We start from the raw sequence: 24493 nt of genomic DNA, 5'->3' as shown, positions 1-24493 counted from the left end.
TGACTACTGATTTAAATCTACTGGCTTTTTTCACCAAACGGTCAATTTCAATGCGTCAGTCATTTTCGCAAATTGGTCATTTCCTCGAATCAGTCATTTCACCGAATTATACTACTGATTTAAATCTACTGGTTTTTTCACCGAATGGTCAAGTTAATTGTGTTGGTCATTTCCTCGAATTGGCCAATTCCTCGAATCAGTAATTTCCTCAAATGGGTAAATTCATCGAATTTATCTACTTATTTAATCCTACTGGCATTTTTCAACAAATTCCTCAAATTGGTCATTTCCTCGAATTAGTCGTTTCATCGAATTTGACTATTGATTTTAATCTATTGGCTTTTTCACCAAACGGTCAATTTCATTGCGTGGGTCATTTTTTTCAATTTGGCCATTTCCTCGAATCAGTAATTTTTCACCAAATGGTCCATTTATTGCGTGGGTCATTTCCTCAAATTGGTCATTCCCTCAAACAGTAATTTTCACCAAATGGTCAATTCATTGCGTGGGTCATTTCCTTCTTTTCCTGACCTAAACTTAATGGTTTATTTTGGGGTTTAAATCACCAAATGTCTATTTCATTGCATGGGTCATTTCTCCGAATAAGGCAATTCATCGAAATTCATCAAATCTGCTGGTGTTTTTCGCCAACAAGACAATTGGGTAATTAATTTGGGTGAGTCGATTTGTCGAATGAGTCATTTTCTCGAATTGGCCATTTCACCGAAATTTAGATTCCTACGAATTTCTTCAATGATTCAATAATGAATATTTAAATAAATTATTTTTCGGTGAAAATTCGACGAAGCTACCAAAATTGAGCATTTCACACCGCTGACACTTGGTCATTCCGAGAATCACCGCCAACTGCGGCTGCAGAGTGCACTCATCGCACTTCCTCCGAACTGGCTGCGAACTCGTTTTCCCGCCGCATCGTCGTCGTCGCCGGTGAGTTCGGGAGTAGGTCGTGGGATATTTTTAAAAACTGAAAACTGCCGCCGAAAAAAAACAACACCGCCCAAAACTAGTGCAAGAAATCTCAGCTATGTGACATGGTTTCGCAGAGTGGCTTCCCCTCTTGCAGAATGTAAACTGTTGAAAAGTGTTTGAAATTTTAATTGAAATTTAGATTATTTTTTCAAGAATTTTTTGTTTAAGAAAATCTCATTTTTTTAAATAGACATTTGCAAATTCTTGGAACATTTTTTTCATTATTTTTTTCATGGTGCCAATTTTGAGAGCGATGACCAACTCAACATGGTCCAACACAAGTCTGACACATCGCGACTTGGCAAGGTTCAATTTGTCATACGGTCGCGACCACTGTAATGGACGTACCGTGGTGTTCAAATCGGGGTAATTTGAGCATTGTTGTCAAAAAATTGATTGACTCTGTTTTTTAGATTTAATTTTCGATGGTCAGACTCGCGAAAATGAGCTGCGCCGTTACCATTACAATTTGCACACTTTACATGGTTCAAGCGTTTTCTTCGAAACGTTAGATAAATTCCTCTGCAAAGCTGACATAACTTGGAGGCCGCACTCTCCCTCGAACCATCATCAATCACCGTGAAATTCGCACAGATCTTTAACGCGCACCGTAAAGCCCAGTTCCAGCGCAGCCCAACTCGAACAGCAACAACCGGCGTTTGAACACCAACCAACCAACAGCTGCCGAAGAATGCGAACGTCTGAGATAACACCACTTCTTCGAGGAAGTCAGCGAGAGCGGCAAGCGCAAAGAAATGTGTGTATCGATATTCAAATATGTGCAACTTTCTTGACATAACCGGGACCGAGACCGGCAAAAGATCGCCCAAAGGGGTGTGGGGGCCATTTCACCGAATGGGTCGTTTCATCGAACGTTGAGTAGACATTTTGAAGAATTTTTTTGTTTGTTTTTAATTTATGGGACGTTAACAGCTATGTTAACGGTTTTGTCGGTGAAACGGCTGTCAAGCAAAATGATCTATTCGATGAAAAGGCTTTTCGATGAAATGGCATTACCAACATATGCGAGTCTAACATATCCACTTAAGACGCTTTCGAAGAAAGTAAACCAGTTCACCGAAACGAATGTTTTGTCAGCACGCTCATTTTACGAACTGGTAATTTCACCGAATTCGTTGTTTATGCCATTTCACCGAATATAGGTTTTTTTTCTATGAAAACTTCGAATATACAGTTGTTTGAAAGGTGATCATGCCACTGTTGTCGGGCGGTCATTTCACCGAAAGGGACATTTCACCGAAAGGGACATTTCACCGAAAGGGGCATTTCACCGAAAAGGCCGTTTCACTGATTCCAAGACTGAGCAGCAATCGGCGAAGCAATCATTCGGTGATACGACCCACCCCTCCCGGGCAATTGACGAGCTGAACTGATTTAAATAGCCTCGCTGGAATGATGCAACAGAGACTGTGTGGGCTTTTTTTCCAGAGCTCGCCATCACGAGTCGTGGGTGAACGTCTTCTCCGGTGAAGCGCTGAACTTGAGGGATTTAAAAACAATAAATCTCCGACTCGACTCGTAACATCCAACATGTTGTGCTGAGCTGATTAGTTGGCCTCTCTCTATCGTATCGCTTGATACGGAATCGACGGTCATGTAATGAAGTCATAATCCGCCGAGGGAGGGGTCAAAGTCTGTGGCACATGTGTTGCGTGCTGCATCTCTAGCTAGAGAGAGGAAGGACTCGTCGAGGAATCCGAGTGACAGGCTGCTGCAGGTTAAGTCAGAGTGGAGTCGAAAGTGAAAGTGTGTTTTTTCTGCTTGCTTTATAGTTTGAGGAGATGAATGACAGGTTGGTTTTGAGACTGTACACATGTTGGGTGTGTCAATCATGTCTCGTGGAAGAGGTGTAGCGATTTTGGTGCAGATCTAACGCGAGGGTTCAGATGGAACTAGTTCCGAAAAGTGACGGGTTTTGGTTTGAGCGAAACGGTAGATAGATTTTTCAAATCGAATTAAGTAAAATGTTATGGTGTTGAAATAGTAGTTTTTGCAATTCCGTCGTAAAACTATTCACTTTTCCTGTCATTCTTGAACGACGAAATAGCCTACTTTTCTGTACCAAAATAACAGAATCGAATAGCAACACTTTTCAAAATAAATGCTGAAAAGTTCTACTTTTCAGCACTCAAATGGGTGCTGTAAAGTTGAACTTTTTAGCACTTGTTTCGAAAAGTAACACTTTTCAACATTTTTTTTATTTAAACGATTTATTGACAAAATACATGAAAATTTGACATAAAATTTCACTCATTGTGTGTTTTTCGGAATTGCAAAAAATGTTGTATGGAACTCGTTGCAAAACTTGATTTTTTTCAGCACTCTTCGTATTTATCCAACTCGGTGAACCTCGTTGGATAAATGTACGACTCGTGCTGAAAAAATCCTCTTTTTGCAACTTGTTGCATAAACTACTATTTCGCAATTCCGATAAACTTTTTTTTAATGAAATTTTTTGGGATAACATCCACGTGTTAAGTAAATTCACCGTCCAAAACAAAAAATATTGAAAAATGTTACTTTTCGAAACAAGTACAGAAAAGTTCAACTTTTCAGCATTGGTATTGAAAATTGTCAATTTTCCATTCTGTCATTTTTGGTAGAGAAAAGAAGGCCGTTTCGGCGCTCTAAAATGATAGGAAAACTAAATTGTTTCACGCCAGGATTGCAAAAAGATATATTTGATATATCAATATTGCTTCATATAAAAAATTACTTACGAAAATTCTGTTTTCGTTTTCACAACTTTTTAACCCTTTACAACCTAACCCCGTCATTAGACGGGCTTCGATTTGAAAAATCGCCAAAAATCCATTTTCAACAAATTTTTGTTTTTTTAAAAAGCATTGGAAAAAAGAACTCTTAAAATTTCAGAAAATTTATGGGTTGGAAGTTTTACTTGTTTAATGTTACTTTGAAAATGTTAAAAAAAAGTATTTTTTTAGGGATCAACTTTGGCTGTGTTTTGTATTAACATCCTATATTTTAAGTAAAAAGTATGCAGTAATTTTTTTATTGTCCCAGACTATGCCTCTACGCATTTTTTTCCAATTTAAATGATAATGGTGTCACTTTACAGCAGAAAATGTAAAAAACAAGCAAAACTGACTGTAAAAACATGAAAAAAATAGATAGGCAAAATGTAATGAAAGGATGTGGTTATAATAGGGCAAATTTTACCCAAAACAAAGATAAACTAAAAAAGATAAATGCATATTAAAATACTAAAAATGCAACAAGAAAAACATAGAACAAGCGAAGTAAAGTTTTTCGTAGAACAAAAGTTGCTCAAAATGACCTCCTGAACACGGTAAATATAATAAAGGCCGAAAAAAATTTGGGCAGTAGTTTGTTAAGTTAACATTATTTACTTAAGTGTTTACAGTGATTTTTTTTAATTTGAAAAAAATATAGTTGCTTCAACCCTTTGAGACCCAATCTTCAAATTCAATGTTTGAACCAATTATGAATCTGCAAAACGTATTGGAAAGGACTTTTCTGAAATTTTCAGAAATTTTTGAGTTTAATGATTTTAATTGTGGTTGTGACATTGCTTATGCCATGTAAAAAAAATGTGACATATATTTTTTTGTTTTATTTAAAAAAAATAAGCCTTACATTTTTTATTATTAACTTTTTGCAACTAAAAGTGCATTTTCCAAGAAATATTTTTTTTTTAAATATTCAGGTGGACTAAAACTGGCAATTTTTGAGAAATGTGTATGACATAATATCATTCAAATGTTTTTTTTTTGTTTAATGGATTATTTTATAGAGAATCTATGACATTTTCCCGAAACCCACATTCCCGAAGAGACATTTCCCCGAATGCCACATCTCCGAAAAGACACTTTCCCGAAATGTCATTTACCCGAAAATTATTTCCCCGAACAATCCACTTCCTCGAACGGCCACATCCCCGAATGGCGACTTCCCCTAAAAACCAATTTTCCCGAATGGCCACTTCCCCTAATTTTCCACATCCCTGAAAATCATTTTCCCGAATGCCCATATCCCCGAACGACCATTTCCCCGAACGCCACTTCCCCGAACCGGTCAGGCGCGTATGGCCGTTGCCCAGAACCGCGCGATCAATAAAGTATCATGTGCACGTTTGAACGTTCAAAAATTCCGAGCTTCACTTGAATTTTGAATATTCAAATTGATGTAAGTGCGACAACTGGCCAAATGGATTTAAGGTCAGAACGTGTTTGACACACGTTCAGGCCCGACTACCGCAAAAATTTGTAATTATTACTCAGGACCTTGGCAACCAAAATCAACCAAACTTCCGGACAATGCACAGAATGGTCAACCAAACAAAACGTGTTTGGCTCTATTTTTCGTTTATTCAAGGCCAGACATTAAAACGCGTTTTTCGGAATGTCAAAAAGCGACAACCGACAAGATTACACAACAACGTCAATTTGATACATTGATCATATCGCAAAAATTGCATTTAGTTTAAAATCAAATTACAGTCCAGACTCGATTATCCGAAGGCCTTGTCAAAAGTTCACTTCGGATAATTGAATAATAAACATTTTTTTAGTCGTCTTTTTTGTTTTGCTGTAAAGCTTAAGTATAGCCCCTAAACTACTTTAAATTGATTTAGTTATTTTAAATCTAACATGGCGGTGATGAAATATTAAAAAAAAAATGCATTGCAATACAATAATCAATTATTTAGATTTGATTTAAAAGGGTTGGTTGTAGATCTTGAATTGGACGTAATAAAAATTAAAAAAAAAAAGTTCAAAGCCTTCATCCAGCCAAAATTGATAAAGACGAATCAGTTCAGTTAAACAAAATCTAGAATAAACTGAATCCTGCGCATCGAGTCGTCGCATAAAGCTATCGTTGCTGTTCAATCCTTACCACGTAGATACCGTTTTGGAAAATTATCCTTTGCTAAAAATTGCCGCTACAAAAAATAAACTTTTTTTATGGAACGTGGATGATCTCAATACCCCGCACTCTTGAAGTGTCCGCGTGGTTTATGAATGGCCTTCTACGGTTTTTAGTTTTTTTTAAACCTTAAAACACGTAGGAGAATTTAATATTAAGGTCATACTTTTATTAAAAAAAATAATCCCTAAATAACAATTTAGTTTATATCTAGGTTATCATTCAGGAATATTGATTTTTCGGAGAAGTAAACATTCGGGTTTATGTAAATTAGGGAAAACGACAGTTCGGTAAAATGGCCTTTCAGGTAAATGACATTCGGGGATATGGAGTTTTCGGGAAAATGATTTTCGGGGATGTGGAATTTTCGGGGAAGTGGCACTTTCATGGAAATGATTTTCGGGGATGTGGAATTTTCGGGGATATGGGATTCGGGAAAGTGGGATTCGGGAATAAGGGATAAAACCGTTTAGGGATTTTTCACGCTCAAAAATAGAGAATTTCGCGGGGACAATTAGCTCTAGAACATTCAATTTCACGGAACTGTGAAAATTTTAAAAATCATCAGGAAAATCTCACGTTTAAAGGCCAGAATTTACACCTGCCCAGTTTTTTTGTTTTCGGCATGATTATTTGGCAGATTTTATGGATAAATCCCCTGACATACTTAAAATTTGAAATTTAGTTTTTTTTTAATTTTTATAGCAGAGCTTGATGAAAACGTGTTTTTAAAATGTGAAGGACACAGAAAAAATATAAATTTCACGGGTTTTCACAGAAAGTAAACACTTAATTAACACACCATACTGACAGCTAAAAAGCTGTTTTTTATAATAAAAATACATGTACGGTATTGGATAATTTTATTTTTTGTAAAGAAAGCAAACTTAAATAAGTTTTGAGTGTAATAATTTTTCTGAAATTGTTCTTTGCTCAAGACATTAAATTGATCTGAAAAATCTTTCTCAAAATACATATTTTTGATTCTATAACATTTATTATAGATTGACGAATAAATGATGTAAAATTGCTGTTTTGGTCAAAGGGGGCCCACACGGTTCGACAAAAAAAAAAAAAAAAACATTAAAACAAAACAAAGAGCCATTCTCGGTTTTTAGAATGAATTGCTTTAAAGTATTATTTTTAATTAGCTAGAAAAATTGTTGTCTTTTTTCATATCGCTCTGATATCTCTCAATTTAGGGGAGCTGGGAATAAGAAGGCCAGGTGGGGTAAGACGGCCACCCCACTGTTTTAATAAGTATACTAATTAATATTACTAAAATGTTTAGCAATACTGTTCCTCATGCTAAATAATGCATATGGAGTCACCTTTGTCAAACATATTGTTTGAAATAGTATAAAAATAGCTCAAAATAAAGAAATAATTTTTGAACTTGAAACTGGATGTAATTTTCATGGATTACAAATTAGGCATTTTTGTTAGATAACAATATGTTTTCCTGTCTTCAAATATTTTTTCATGTTAAATTGAAGTTTTCCCTAGATTATGTCCCTTGAAAAAGTTTAAAAAATGCGATGAGCTATTTACAAAAAATGTTTAAAACAATAATTTATTTGGGGGCAAGACGGCCACCTCCTCCGGGGGTAAGACGGCCACCCGTAATTTGTGGATTATATTTGATATAGGTTATATTTTTGACGGTTTTTGACTATTAAGACATATTTGAGCATGAGCATGAGCATGGTTGACTGGTTTTTGACTATTAAGACATATTTGTAGATAAAAAAAAGCATTTTCGATAAAACTATATCCATTTTTAATCAAAATGCTGTTAACTACCGTTTCGACAACATTCTTTACTGTGATACAGCAAAACTCATTGAATAGTATGAAATCCTATCAAACTTTTCATAAAAATCGCGAATTTAATATTGTTTACATAATTTTGATTTACTTATTCTAATCGAAATACACAAACTAATTTTTTTTGTATCAAATTGTGTTTGTTTTGTAGTAAAAATTCATAGTTTTTCATAAAATGTGGTCGCAATAATATGAAATTCACTGAGCCAAAATAATAAATTTTTTATACAGCATTTTCCTTCACATTTGAAACCTGATTTTTTCAACCAAAATGGTTATGATGTTCAGAGAAGTCTGTTCAACCAACCATGTAAGTATTTGGGTGGATTTAGCAAAGTTATTAAGTAAATTTATAGCACTGGCCGTCTTACCCCACTTGGGTGGCCGTCTTACCCCGCGTATTTCATATATACACGATTTCAATTATTTTTTTTTAAATTGCTGAAAAGTATTGAAAATTGGTTTTTAGACCAACTAATTTATGTTATTTCTATAATGGATTAGTAGTAGAACAATATGTACGTAATTTGAGATCAAAATAATCTGTTGTGTAAATTTTATTAGATTTCTCCCTTAGGGTGGCCGTCTTACCCCCATCTCCCCTACTAATAACTTTAACGAACTTGTTACTTCGGCTGCTATAGACAGTTGATTAAAATAGATCGTTGAATCCAGTCTCGAAATCCTCGAACAAATGCTACGTCATTTATTCCCCCCCCCCCAATGGTGGACAATTTCCATTGACATTGAACAACTTATTTTACCATATAGTTTCTAGAAACACCAACTATAGAGGTCAAGCCTCTTCAGTCTCATCGAATGGTCATCGAAATTTGGTCAAACTTTGAAGACAAATGTGTTTTTAAACTTTTTGGCAGTTCTTTTCAAGTTTTAGTTTTGTAATTTGCAATTTATCCTGTTAATTTCTTCAACTTACTTTTCTACTTTAAACCACACTTTCCAGCACTTCCAGAGGAGTGAGAGTGATGTCGTTTGCTTTTTCCAGCAGCTATCCGTGTTGTTTGTGGGTGCGTGTGCGCTTATTTGTTTACAATTCAACGCGTGCTTTCCGCTGCTTCTTCTGCCTTTTTTCAGTTGAAATGGGTGTGATGCTCTTATGCACTACATACCCATACAAAACAATACAATGCCATGTGTCCGGATGGGTTCAGTCGAGTTGAGTTGAGATTTGGCGGTGTAGGGGTGAAGCGGCAAACAATAACAAATTTCTATGCTAATGGGACGCAGTGTGGTACTGTGCGTTACGCACACAAACAGCTATGAGTACCTTATATGATCGAATATTTACATCATATTGAACTTTTTTTTCTGTGCATTGAATGTGCGTGTAATTTTCCATATGTTTCGGCGGAGTTGAAAGCGATTTTTTTTCTCTTGTGTATGCATGTGTGAGCAATCTTTTGTTTTGTTTTGTGTATGTTTTTTTGGGTCTCGTCGTGCCACTAATAAGAGCTATTCTTCTTTCTCTCTTTTGTACATTTTTCAGGTATGGTAATCAACATCAACATCCCGCGTGCTTGTTCGAATTGGTTGACTCTCGAATTGCGTGCGTGCACGATTGATGAATGAAAATTAGTAGGGTAGAGGACCCAGAAATCGCCCACTTTATAGTGGCAATCTAGGAAATTTGATGAGAATTTGATGACAATTTATGGTTTTTGGTTCTATTTGTTGTAGAACGTTGATAAACTATTTGATTTTAAGTTTCCACAAGCTTTTTATCATTTACTTATTCATTTTTGATAAAATTTTGCGTTTTCATAAAGTGCTCTGAAGAACCTATTTTCGCCCCCCTCAATCCAATTTTCGCCCACCCTTGGAACCAGTTTTCGCCCACGACAAAAATTATGAAATCAAATGAAATTATGACACAAAGCTAAACAAATATGGTCTCCTATTGATACACAATATGTTCCCGAAGCTAAATTTCATTGATGTGCACATATTTTGTCGTACATATTATAAATTGAGGTTCAAAAAATCCTAGGAGTTTTTTTTTCAGATATCCTACTTATTTTGAGATTCTCTGTCTAATATAACTAAAACCAAAACATGTTCTCACTCTCACTAAAAAAATATGACTGAATCAAAATTTGTGATAGAACTCATGTGTCCCTGTTCACCCAAGATAAGGGCACACAGTTACAATTAGCTCCACGTTGTTGTTGATTTTGTTAGGGGAGCTTTAACCCTATGGGTCCCTATGCTCCCGAATTGACTCAATATAAAACATCGAGTACCTCTTAATAAAAATATTAAAGCACATGTGTAACTACTTCTGCATCCTCTGCTTAATTTGTTCTCATATTTACCAGTAAACTTTTACAACATTTGAACCAAAACCCCTTATGAATGAAAGTAATTAAAATGATTATTTATCTTTTAACAATAATCTAGAATGTTCCAAATATATTTTCAAGCACATTTCGCTGCGATTAGGAAAGTTTTTATGGTAAACGAAAACTGGTTCTAGATAAAATCTTAAAACACAATACTAGATTTCGCCCTGGTCGAAAATTGGATCGAATGTTTTTCATGACCCCAGAAATCGCCCACTTTATTTTATTGAAATAACCTTTGATAAACGTTTAAAACAGGTAAATCACTAGATTTTCATGAAATTCAGACATGCAGTGAAATAATGAATTATTTATTCACATTATTTTCGGACCAAATGAGTTGTTTTCCCTCATTAACATTATTACCCGCTGTAGTCTAAATTGACAAAAATATGGCGGCTGCAGTAAGGCTTTTTTTGAAAAGCTTATAAAAACTTAATAAACAATAGAAATTCATTAGGAAAGTTTCAATTAGTACTAGAAATGAATGAATATGTAAACCTGCATAATAAATTCAACCAAAAAACGGTATGAGTTTGCTAAATATAGATTAAATCCAGTAGGTGGGCGAAAACTGGAGCAGGGCGAAAACTGGGTCCTCTACCCTAGTAAGTTGTTTTCTCTACCCAATCAAAGTGGTTTTTGGTATTCAAAACAAGACGGTTATGAAGGTCAAGATTACACGATTGCATTGTTGATGGTGCTATGAAATAAACATAAACCATTCAAATATCATTTTTTGTAGTTCTCTCCAAAGTTCTGTGTGATCAGAAGCTACTTAGTAGCTCTTTAGTTTGATTAGCTGTTGCTACTGTTTTTCTACTACGGAAGCGCCACCAGTCTCCGTCTAGCTCAACGAACTTTCCCCCACACCTATCGGACGCAAACAAAGTCGAGAACAAATCGCTCCACAACCACCACCCCATCCGTTCCAGAACTTCAGAACACAAAAAAAACTAACCAGTCAACGAAGCAAACAGAGCCAACACAAAAGACTCGACCAAAAAGAGATTCTTCTTTCTCCCTCTCCTCTCTCTCCAACATACACAACACACGCTTGGTGGAGCAAAGTGGAGCTATTCCTTTCCGGCAGCGACGGGCCAGACGACCGCTCCTGAACTTGTAGAACCGTACAAGGAGCCGTCACGACGACGACGACCACGAGCAGACGAGGGTAACGTTCTAGACACAAAGAAGCAAGAAGACAACATCCGTCGAGCATCAGCAGAAGCCATTTAGGAAGCAAACGTGCAGCAGCAGCTCCACCTTCGCGCGGATGCGTGATTCCTGGAATTCCGCAAGTGCGATCCCATGGGGGAAGTGGTGGTTCGATTGAGAAGTTCGTGTGAGAGATGTGAAATATAAGGCTCCATAAAATTTTGGCAGCTGTTCATAAAAAAATGATACCACCTTTGAAAAAAATATTTTTAAAATGCTGAGAAAATATTTCGATTTTTGAACATTGCTGATACGACCCTTAATTGCTGAGATATTGCCATGCAAAGGTTTAAAAACAGGAAAATTGATGTTTTCTAAGTCTAAGTTTTTTTTTTAATTTCGTGTTTTTTTAACTTTGCAGGGTTATTTTTTAGAGTGTAGCAATATTCTACAAAGTTGTAGAGCTTACTTTTAGTTACTTTTTGCGTTTCTATTTGTTTCGTCGTCCGTGTCTGTCGCGGGTGACCATGAACGGCCATGATCGATGACGACCAACTTTTTCAAAACTTTTTTTTCGTAAAATCGCGATAACTCGTGATGTTTATAAGCAAACCTCTTATGTCTACATATCAAATTTTTTGTAATTGTTTACTCTACCACTTTGTAGAACATTGTTACACTCTAAAAAATAACCCTGCAAAGTTAGAAAAAACACGAAATTTTAAAATGAAAATTGTTGTTTTAAATGAAAAAAATGACCCTTCTGGGTCAATGTAGATTCGAAAAGTACATTAAATTTCCCATAAAATGGCATGTTCCAAAAATTTTTACAGTCGGGTAACGGAAAATGGGAGAATTTTTAAAACTGTTTTAGTGTTTTTTTCGATGAAAAATAGGTTTTTTCGCAATTCTGAGTACGCCATCAAATCGGGCGTCTAATTTTACATAAAAGTCCCTTTGACACCAAATTTCTATTTCATCACCGTTGAAAATTGAAAGTTAGAGGGTAGCCATAGAAACAGACGGACTAATATTTTGCCCCTAAGATATTTTTTTTAAAACTGTGCTTTTTGAAAGCAAAAAAATAATAAACTTGCTCAAAATTTCGTTGGCCTATGTTTTTTTAATGTAAAATCAAATTTACAATCGAAACTTAACAGATATTTCAGTTAAGTGCGCCGCTTTCGAGAACCTGGAGTTTTATCCACTTAAAATTGATTCTTACTAGAAAATTTCAGTTTTTCGATTTAAAAAAGGTGCAGGTGGTTATGTTACACATGACCAGTATGACAAAGAACTTTGCAAGATGATTGTTGAAATTTATATAATATAATAATAGTATAATAACCGTCCTATCGAACTAAGGGGACGGAAATTGCAAGTGGAGCTGAAATAGAAATCGAAGTGAAATCAATTTACTTTCCTTCACCACTCGAAAGTTACCAAGATGCGGGAATGTTTTTGCAAGGCTGTTGCAAGCAATCGGTGGCAGTAAAGGAAATTTGAACAGCAGACATTAAAAACTACCCTTACAGGGCTCTTAATGATTACGAGATAGTTATTTTAAATTTCCAGAAACAGATTTTCGCAGTGGCACAAAAAAATGTGCATCGCAGTAATCTATGTATTACTTCCTGCCTAATAAGCAATATATTTTAACTGCTTAGTTTCAGATAATGGCCAAATGCAACTTTTTATGTCCAGTATCAAAAATCATAAAGTTTGATACCCATATTGCCCCAACTCTTACGGTTCGGCAAACGTCCCCCCATCGGAACATCCGCGGGACCTCCGGCCACTCCGGATTGTGGCCACTACTGCCAAAATATCAAATTTCATATCCAGTATCAAAAACATAAAGTTTGATACCCATATTGCCCAACTCTTACGGTCCGGCAAATGTCCCCCCATCGGAACATCCGCGGGGCCTCCGGGCACTCCGGATTGTGGCCACTACTGCCAAAATATCAAATTTCATATCCAGGATCAAAAACCATAAAGTTTGATACCCATATTGCCCCAACTCTTACGGTCCGGCAAATGTCCCCCCATCGGAACATCCGCGGGACCTCCGGCCACTCCGGATTGTGGCCACTACTGCCGAAATGTCAAATTTCATGTCCAGTATCAAAAACCATAAAGTTTGATACCCATATTGCCCCAACTCTTACGGTCCGCCAAATGTCCCCCCATCGGAACATCCGCGGGACCTCCGGCCACTCCGGATTGTGGCCACTACTGCCAAAATATCAAATTTCATATCCAGGATCAAAAACCATAAAGTTTGATACCCATATTGCCTCAACTCTTACGGTCCGGCAAATGTCCCCCCATCGGAACATCCGCGGGACCTCCGGCCACTCCGGATTGTGGCCACTACTGCCGAAATGTCAAATTTCATGTCCAGTATCAAAAACCATAAAGTTTGATACCCATATTGCCCCAACTCTTACGGTCCAGCAAATGTCCCCCCATCGGAACATCCGCGGGGCCTCCGGTCACTCCGGATTGTGGCCACTTCTGCCGAAATGTCAAATTTCATGTCCAGTATCAAAAACCATACAGTTTGCTATCCATATTGCCCCAACTCTTACGGTCCGGAAAATGTCCCCCCATCGGAACATCCGCGGGACCTCCGGCCACTCCGGATTGTGGCCACTACTGCCAAAATATCAAATTTCATATCCAGTATCAAAAACCATAAAGTTTGATACCCATATTGCCTCAACTCTTACGGTCCGCCAAATGTCCCCCCATCGGAACATCCGCGGGACCTCCGGCCACTCCGGAATGTGTCCACTACTGCCGAAATGTCAAATTTCATGTCCAGTATCAAAAACCATAAAGTTTGATACCCATATTGCCCCAACTCTTACGGTCCAGCAAATGTCCCCCCATCGGAACATCCCTGGGGCCTCCGGCCACTCCAGTCCAGGTGGTGGCCAGTTACAATGATCGACTCCCGCGACTAGCATGTCTTAGCTGGTCCTTGCCTCCAAGCCATCTGCTCTCGGACCTCCAGGCCGTCTGCTACCGGGCCACCAGGCCATCTGCTTCTGTTGTGTTCTCGTCGACGTCCAGCAATAGAATGAATTTTCGGGACCGACCGAGCCGAGTTTTGTTGGCTCGTCGGCGATCCGAAAATTATGAGGTGGAGTGGGGGTGAATTTAGATACATCAATCTCACGTCTCTCGATTGACTGATTGGGAAACGTTCGTTCATCCAACCAGCGTGCACCAAAAAGAGGGGAAATTTGCCGAGAGGGGAATTCGTCACGTAACGTTTTCGCTTCGCGAAAATTTTGGATTGACACCACGTCAGAGGCGACTCGTCCACCTGTTCAACCTGTTCATTGAACAGGTAGCCGATTTCATGCGGATATTTTTTTTTATTTAAGTACCGCGGTGCTTTTTCAACCAGCAACATACAATTACAATTTTTGTTTGAATATACGTTAACAAAATCGACGTCCTATGTTCAGCAGCGCTGCATGCACCAAAAAAGCATTGGCCCGCCACCCTTTTCTCTTTACCTCTCTTTACAACCCACCAATACTAAAGCGAGCCAGCCTGACGGGCCACGCGCAAATGTTCGTCGCGTTCACACCGACCCTCTGAACGTCGGGGAAAAAATCTCCATACGGAAAAAATTCAACACATGTAAAGAGCATCCTATTCATACGCAGCGGCATTATCGATGTGTTGGTAAATCTGGTTCAATCTGAGAGCGTGAACTGACAGCATTTTTGGGAGAGAGCGAAATGCCACCCCCAGGCCTGACTTAGCTCGCTCAGCTCTGCAGGGAGCTGCTTGCAAAAGGTAAACAAGCCAGCGCGTTGACAGCACGTTGAGAGCATGAATAAATGAGAGAGAGCGAGAGCACCACAGATATTGCTCTATATTTGGCGCACTTTTAGGCATCAGGCTGTTTTGCGCAGACTGGTGATGGCTTGTTTTAAAACTGGAATGTTCAACTGCGCGCGTTGAACCTCTTCGATCTTCTTGGTTACTAGTGGATTCTTGCTCTACTGGAAAGTGATGTAATGTTAAGTTTAGATAGTGTGATTGATAGATTGAATTGAAACAATTGAAACAAAAAAGTACTGTGTTTTTTCTGGACTCGGGACACATGAGAAGAATTATGACAGTAGATTCAACCATGATCGTTATTTTATTTTCAGGATGGTTGTATTTAAAGCGGATGCAGTCCTAAAAAGTTTAAGAGTTGATGCCATTAAATGCTCCAAAAACGACTGTGTTTATTCAGACTGTTGGTCCGGTTCACTCTAGTTGAATATATTATTATCATATATTGTAGCATGAATTTGTTCTGAAAACTTTTTTTTCACTGATGCTAAAAACAAATATTTTCATTATCTCGGATTCATGTCAATATAGTTTTGTTTTTAACATCAGAAGAAGCTCTTCTTTTTATTCAGAAATTAAATTCCAAAAACCATGAGGACATAACAGTGAGTAAATTCAATTCTCTAAAAATTTGACAAAGGATCAAAAGCGATACGACCTGGTTCTAAAAGTATAAAGTAAAATGTCAATTGAATTTTAAATAGTTACCAAGTTAGCTCAATATTAGTTGGGCATTAAAAAGCCCAACAAACAGTTTTTCTTTGTGAAGGATGTGGTATTTTTCTGAACATCCTGATGAAGAGTTTTGAATTTTAGTACAATGTTCAATAACTTCCCTTGAATTTCGATAAGGATGGCAGAGCGATTGCTCTATTTTTCCACATTCGCCACGCTAATGATTAAGTCTTAAAAATACATTTTAATGAGATAAAAAAGTCTTAATCATAAGTGTAATTAATTATTTGCATAAACAGAATATTATAATGGTATAAAAATAATAAAACATAAAAATAAAAGCCATTGGAAAGAAAAAAAGCTTCAAAAACATTTTTTAACATTAAGGTGAAACGGGAGATCAATTGAAGTGCCTATGTATTTGTGCGGTTTGATTGTGTTAGTATGATGATTATCATCGATGACGTCATTTGAATATTTGTGTTAGTTACATCGTGATGTAGTAGTGGTGTGAACATAAACTCTTGCCAAACATATTAAAATAGCCTATGTAGTTTTTATTAACTCGAGATTAACTGATGAAAAGAGTCAATCTTATTATTTTAGATTTTGAGAAATGTTGAGGCCGATCAATCAAAGAAGCTTGCCACGCAAATTCTTGGTTCGATTGAAATCCACAATAATTTGTTCTTAATGATTTTTTTTCAGTTTTGTTTTTCAGTTAGCACAGGATGCAAACAAAGAAAAAAGTACATCGTTGTCCAAAAATTTAATTTTGTAGCCCCATCCCACTTGCAACAACTCTTCTTAAGACACCAAAGCTCCAGAACGGCACCATTTTTTGGAAAATCCATTTTCTACAATATGTAATGTTTTGTACAGTCATCCCACATATTCGGAACACCCACAAATTCGGAACACTTTTATGATAATTTGCCAATAGCATGCCAAAAGTAGCTTTTCTGTCGACCTTACTATTTTTAGAACCTTCATTTGGACATTATCTTGCTATTTCACTAGTAAAAGTAGGACTTTTTGAACAAAAAACATCATTCCAAGACTATTTTGTCCAGAGCAGCAAAACACTGCCTCCAAATGGCCTGTTTCATAATTGTGGGATGTTATTGTGCCTCCCACAATTGTGGAACACCTGAATTTAACTGATATTTTCACAAAAAAAAAGTTGTCAAACCATGGATAAAACATCACTTAGCTTGAGTTTCACTGGTTGCAGTGTGTGAAGTCATTATTTTGTTACAAATATGTACTCCTGGAGAGATCCTAAGTTTGTTTACATTCGTAAGAAAAAAGTGTTCCGAATTTGTGGATTTCAAGGGTCAAAGTAATTCTTCAAAAACTTCATATAAAAGTTAAAATTTGCAGATGTTTGATACATCATTCGAAAGACCGCAAGAAAAGCTTTCAAATGAAGGTAAAAGCGAATCACTAAGTTCATTTATCGATTTGCTATGATTTTTTGAACATTGGCTGATCTGGAAACCGTTCCGAATATGTGGGATGACTGTACATGGTTGATGAAAATCACCTTTATTTATTCATTTTTATAACGTAAACATTTGGATTTTTTTCTGATCGAGCTCCTATCCGACTCAGGCTAGTCATGTGTCGCGAACTGAGAGGGACAGATTGCGGATCTTGGACTCGTCTCAATTTATCACACTCACATTATCTTGGACACTTAACGACGTGAATCCTCCGCCCAGCTTAACTAATGAGGGATTCAACCACCTCGACGGTTCCACCGGCTCCCAGCTCCAGCGCCGACGGTTGTTCTTGGTTCCGGGCGTGTTGTGCATGATCTCGTCCTTGGGCTCCACCACCAACACGTTTTCCGGCAACGGCTCCTTCGGGTCGATCTTGCCGTTCGGGTCCCACGGCAGCATAATCTTGCCCTAGATTCCGAGCACTCCCTGGCGCAACAGGATATGGCGGGTTGCCGTGTCAGAGTACTCGTTGCACGGATCTCTGGAATGGATCACCATTCCGTCGACGAACTTCATCGACTTGGCACGCTGACCGCGCAGCTTACCAGACACGACCACCTCGGAACCCTTGGCTCCGGACTCCAGGCAGGCACGACGCAGGTCTCTTATCAGCTTCTGGACGATGGCGGTCAGCTCCCGGATGTGGTGGCCCTTTTCGCCGAGCACTTTCTGGGTGCGGGTGGTCATAATGATGATCTCCGTACGGATCGAGGTAACGTGAACCTCCACACTCAAGAAGTCATCCGCCGCGGCCGGCCAGGCAAAAAAAGGTTCGATGGACCGACCGATTTTCTCGGCGATGCTGTGATACACACTGCTCGGAGGGCCGTTCTCTTCACTGTTCGTGGCATTACCTGGGGAAATTGAAAAAAAAAGTTTTATCACAATATTACCTAGGTATGTGGAACAAAACAAAAATTACCTGTGATTGCAGATTGACGGGAGGTCCGAGCGAAAGAATCGGCAAGGGCACGGGTTTTTTTCCGTTATTTTGCCAACTTGATTTTCCGCGAATGACAGCACAACAGAGACAAAACACAACTGTCACAACCTTGCTTGCCGGTGAAAAGTGTTGCCATTCAGGGCAGAGTTTCGAAAATTGTTTTTTTATATACATTTTTCATGTAGTATTTTTAGCTTTTATATCAATTGTAAATACCATTTATCAACCAAAACAACTCTTTAATCAATTGTTTCAATATTCTACATCAGTGCAAGGCAATAAATCAAACAAGAATACTTTATTATTTAATTTGATTTAAAATGCTTATCTAAAATCTCTGGCAACCACATTCTCGATGACAACCAACACCAGTGTGAGGTATGGTTGTGTTAGAGAGTGTCTGAATACAAAAAAAAAAAACTTGCGAAAAAATCCAATTCGCGAAATTAGATTCTACTTTTCGTAAAAATATCGAGTTTTGAAGTGTTTGGCGGTAATCAGCTGTTCCCCTAGCCTGCAGCACGTCGAGTGATTATCGATTTATTAAGGTGAGGTATTTGAAACAGTAGTTTTGAGGTGTTTTAAAGTGCGCGTATTTTTGTATGGTGAAAATATTCTTCTCAAAAACAGGCTAAATTTTCTAAAATAAAAGCTTTTTCGAGACTTCTGTAAATTTAGCCGTTTTCCCGTGATAGTTTAGTACATAGTGATTATTTTTCTATATTTTTAAGCTAATCATAAGTGCGAGGATATAACAATTTCAAAAAAAAATCTGATTTTCTTATTGGGTGGAACGGGAATCAATCATCATTAACATGAAACGGGACGGATTTTTGCCATATTTTTTTCGCCATATTTGATGATGGCCCGTTACACCTTAAGATTCAAAAATTTACTACGATCTATTATTATAATCAATATTTATTAAAAACAACAATGTAACCGGGTCGACTTCAAGCACGAAGTCAAATCATCCAAAAGAGTTGAACCAGCCTCCGGCTGAAAAACTCTATAATAAAGAATTTAAAAAAATAAAATTGAACAGGTACTACATTCGGGAACGAGTCGCCTCTGCACCACGTATAGAAACCTTAGGACAAAGTTCTTTGTCAAAAATTAAAAAAATTGTCCATATGTGCCAAATTCCAGAATTTTTTTTTGTAAAGTTGTCTAAGAACTATTACATTTTGATGAGTTTAAAAAATAAGAAACAAACTTTCAGATCTCCTAAAAAAATTGAAGACTAGCATTTCCACAAAAATAATCAACATCACGCACTTTTGAAATGTTAGTATTAATTCAAAACATTTTCAAAATATTTGTCCGCAGAGTTCATAAAATGTTTCATTTGATAACTTCAATTTTCGGTCTTTGCGATTCGGCTTGGGGTGGCGAAACTAAACTGGAGATAAGGCGGAGAATTTCCCTTATCCCCTTTACAAAGTGAAGATGGGAGTGACTTACATGATTTTTCTGAGTGTTACATGACAGGAAACTTGTGGGTAGATAATGGCGAGTACAGAAAAATATAAAATAAAATTGTAATTAAAATGAAAAGACTCGTTTAGTCAGTTCTGCCTTTCCCTCATTCAAGCTCCCTAGCTGCGTCTTCGACTCCATGCAGCTGCATCCCACGATGTCTGGATCGACTCTCTCCTCTATTCAAACAGATTAGCCGACGAGGTCGGAAGCCCCCCTCTCCCCCATCCAGCAAATCACCACAAAGAATAGAGATGTCAATTGGGAGTCGTGATTCATGAAATTGATACCATTATTAATCGCTTAAGGCAATGGGATATACCGAACGGAGATATCCTTAAAAGGGTGCTACTGCTACTGCCGCCGTGGAATCCACTGCATCTCTCCTCCAGCTCCAAAGTCGACACTAATCGGAGGTTAGGACAAGTGGCCATTAGCGTGGCGGGCCGAAAGCGAAAGCCAATTCCGCCGAATAGGTTAATTATGGTCACGAAATGGTCGTTGACGGATGAGTGTACCTGGGGGTGCTGACTGATGGGAAATGGAATCAATTGGAGGTGGAAATTGGATCTCGTTTGAAGTGCGCACGCGTGCGCTGCTGTAGATAATTGCTGGCCAAGTGAGAATTCCTGAGTGGTGATTCGGATGCAAGTCGGCGACTCGTTGTGCCTTTTTGCCTTGTGGTTTGAAATGCTGACTGACAGTAGTCAGAACGGAGATCAGGAGCGGAAAGAACCATTCGCGTGATTACCGGTCGACTTAGTGACTTCTCTGCCAATGAATACTATTGCCAATTCCAGGGTTGATTAATTTAATTGTAATTTTGTCTTTTTGCCATACGTGAACATCCAATTTTCAATTTGGAAAATTATTTCCAATCAAACCAATAACACTTGGTGAAATGCAACTCATTTCACAGCCGCAATCCTCTCGCCGGTCGCGCCGTGTTTCCCATTATTATGCACCAACCCAAACCCACTCGAAACTCACCCACACCCACGCACGCAACAAATCGCGTTCGCGCCGTCCAACTGGAACACGGTTCGCGTTTCCTGTTTTTCACCGCCAAACTGTAACAAACCACACCGGCGGCAGCAGCAGCTGTCAATTCATATCTCTTTCTCTCTCTGTGCAGTTAAGTGGCGCGCGGCTTCGACGGCCAATATCCAAATTTACTAACTACTTTGGCGAAGCCGCCACCAACCATGTAATAGGAGGGAGTTAACCCTTAACGATCCGGTAGAATAAAAAAAAGCACTCAGCTTAGATGGTCATATTGTCACAGTCACTTTGTACTCAAATTTCTCGGAATCTGAACCTTAAAAAGAACTCACAAGTGGATTATCTTAAAGTTAATTTTTGAAATTCATCGACGTACCATCCGAGCAACGATGCTAAGAAGGTCTTATTGGCACAATCACTTTTCACTCAAATCTCTTTAAATTAGAATCTGAGAAAATACTCACAATCTGATGATCTTAAAATCTATTTTCGAAATTCGTCGACGTGCCATCTGAGCAACGATGCTAAGGAGATCTTATTGGCACAATCACTTTTCACTCAAATCTCTTTAAATTAGAATCTGAGAAAATACTCACAATCTGATGATCTTAAAATCTATTTTCGAAATTCGTCGACGTGCCATCCGAGCAACGATGCTAAGGAGATCTTATTGGCACTATCACTTTTCACTCAAATCTCTTTAAATTAGAATATGAAAAAATACTCACAATCTGATGATCCTCAAATTGATTTTCGAAATTCGTCGACGTGCCATCTGAGCAACGATGCTAAGAAGATCTTATTGACACTATCACTTTTCACTCAAATCTTTTTAAATTAGAATCTGAAAAAAATACTCAAAATCTGATGATCCTCAAATTGATTTTCGAAATTCGTCGACGTGCCATCTGAGCAACGATGCTATGAAGATCTTATTGGCACTATCACTTTTCACTCAAACCTTTTTAAATTAGAATCTGAAAAAATACTCACAATCTGATGATCCTCAAATTGATTTTCGAAATTCGTCGACGTGCCATCCGAGCAACGATGCTTTAGGGTGGGATTATTACTATGTAGTCGCAACAGCTCGCCACAGCCGAGGGTTAACGTACTCGCACACGTGCTCAACCACCTACTCGCCGCGATCTTGACGGCCGCGACCGACAGCCCGATCGACCGAGTGCCCAATTATTTCGTTGTTTCGATACACTTTTGGTTCCGACAGCCAACCAGCAACAACAATACTTCAAAACATTATTATTGATAAGCAGCGAGGTATGAAAATGATGATGATTTTCCCGGAAGTGGGAGATTTGGCATTTTTCCATAACCATTGAATCTAGAGGGGGCGGCGGGGTGGGGGCAGAATCGAGACAATAAAAATTGAACGAGCGGAACCTTGATTTCATTATAACGATTCGAAAGTTACGACACACGTCAAATGGAACATGTAATGGTCGGGGTTTTTCTTTCCCATCGCGTCGATCGCGCGGCTTTTCTTGGAGCTTTTTCAAAGTTTTATTCAATTTTTGAGCAGAAAGGGATGCAGACAAAATTACTTAATGCAAGTCCATTTTTGAGCGATTAGTTTTAATAATAGCCCACGTGCACACCAACACTCTGAAAAGGTCCACGTGTGCATCGGCCCGCTGCATATCTCGAACCTCTCCGTTTCTTGTAAGTCATGTAACTTTGGCTCGAGCCGACGAGGAACAGCTTTGAAATGCATCGACACCCAAGTTGTGCAACATCGTTTGTACCTAATGAATTGAGAAATGCAGCATCGCTGGGCTCCCGGGTGGATGATTCGACGAATTTCCTGTGTGTGCGGCTTTAATTGGACGCGATTCAGAAGAAGAGCTAAACCTAATTTGATACCTATTATGCAGGTTCAAACTTAAGAGGTGAATTGACTTTTTTTTAAATAATATGACGCTTTAAATACGGACAACTCTGTCACGTCCGATAAATAAACAAAATCGAGTATTTTACAAAGTGACTTTTGAAGGTTTTTTCAATAAAAGAATAAATATTATTAATGAAACCTAATTATTTATGGAAAACATCAGGTTCTTAGAACAACTCCTCTCAATTAGACAACTGAGTTATTCGATTTTTTTTCCAATTGTTAATCTGGATGGAACTTGCTGGGTGCCTTTCATTCAATTTTCTATACAAATTTTCATTTTCATTTCTATACACATTTGGCAGATGACCATACAAAAATGGTAAATAAAAAATCATAAATGTTTATCTTTTGAAGGATATTTTTATCGATTTAGATGAGGACAACACCGAAAAAAATGATATAAGGAAAAAATCGTTTCAATCAAGTTTTGTCACTGAAACGTCCATCGCATCGCTGGGTCTCTGGCATAAATCATCAAATCGGGGCGATTCCTGTTTCCAGTGATTTGGAAAAATGTCCAGATGATCCTATAATGTAGCAGAATTTGATTTGAACAAATCGCGTAAAAAAAATTACATGCGAAAAATATGTTGGAACGATCGCAAAAATAACAGATTTGATCAAATTGAGTTCTGCAAGATCATCCAAACATCCTTACAAATCACTGGAAAAAAGAATCGTCTTGAATGATTGAGTTATGCCCGAGAACCAGCGATTTGAAGCTACCGTTCCATTTTTTTTTGAGCCATAAGAGTTGGAATGTTAAAAAAAAATCTTGTCAAATTGCCTTCTTTTTTCAATTAAATTTTTTTATAAAAAATTTAATTATAATATAATAATTTTTTAAACAGGGTTAAATTACTTATGTTTGACGTTTTCAAAAGTTGAGCTAGATTCAGGGTTGCGAATGAGCGAGCGCTCAGGGAAGGCATGCTCGCTCCAGCTGGAGCGTGAGTTTTATCAGGTAGCTCGTGCTCACCGGAGCGTTTTGCGCTCACGTGAGCTGGTGAGCCAAAGTAGGTAGATTTTTTTTCCTGTTGAAGCAGCTGCGCGTTAGTCATTTTCTAGAACTATCTCAGCACAGACTTCGAAAACAATTAAGACAGTGGTCAAACAAACAAAAGTATGTAATGAAATGGATTTGGAAAAATCATTGACGTGAAACGCACTGTTTGTTTAAAAATTCACAATTGACCAATTACAATGTATTGCATGATATGTACAAACAATTTAATTTATTAAGATTTTTTTTCAGTTTTTAGAATCTGGAGATTTATTTTTTTAAAAAGGTTCTAACCCAATTTCTGTTTGATTTTTGGGTGTTTTTGAATAACCTGAACAGGCGGTTTAAAAAAAACACCAAAAAGCTAAATATTAAAATTTGGTTTATTGTACCTTTAAAAATCCAGAAATAAGCTTTAAGAGAGTTACAATCATCCCTAATATTTTCTAAAATTCTTCTCTTTTTCTAGAATAAGAAGGAGAAGAACTAAAGAGAAGGATTTTTTTAAAGGTAGCTCATTCTGACCCACACTCTGGAAAGGTAGTCAAAAAATTGTTTATGTACATAAAACAGTATAATATTATATTTTTTGCAACTCCGTCGTGAAACTACTTACTTTTCCTGTCATTCTTGAACGACAAAATAACCTACTTTTCTGTAGCAAAAATAACAGAATCGAATAGCAACAATTTTCAAAATAAATGCTGAAAAGTTCTACTTTTCAGCACTGAAATGGGTGCTGAAAAGTTGAACTTTTCAGCAGTTGTTTCGAAAAGTTCAGTTGAACTTTTCAACATTTTTTTGATTTAAACGATTTATTGACAAAATACATGAAAATTTGAC

The 24493-nt window shown here is 37.7% G+C and overlaps 1 protein-coding gene and 1 pseudogene across 1 annotated transcript in view; one reads left to right on the top strand and one right to left on the bottom strand.

The window, feature by feature from the left end:
- The window catches only part of LOC119770625, a 31225-nt pseudogene extending 12967 nt beyond the window's left edge, over positions 1–18258 (bottom strand).
- The window catches only part of LOC6046383 (F-actin-monooxygenase Mical), a 152310-nt gene that overhangs the window by 14756 nt on the left and 113061 nt on the right, over positions 1–24493 (top strand).

The sequence above is a fragment of the Culex quinquefasciatus genome, chromosome 1 (genome assembly GCF_015732765.1).
Source record: "Culex quinquefasciatus strain JHB chromosome 1, VPISU_Cqui_1.0_pri_paternal, whole genome shotgun sequence".
NCBI classification, from domain to species: domain Eukaryota; kingdom Metazoa; phylum Arthropoda; class Insecta; order Diptera; family Culicidae; genus Culex; species Culex quinquefasciatus.
The sequence above is the reverse complement of the archived record's forward strand: the minus strand, read 5'-3'. Positions and strand labels throughout refer to the sequence as shown.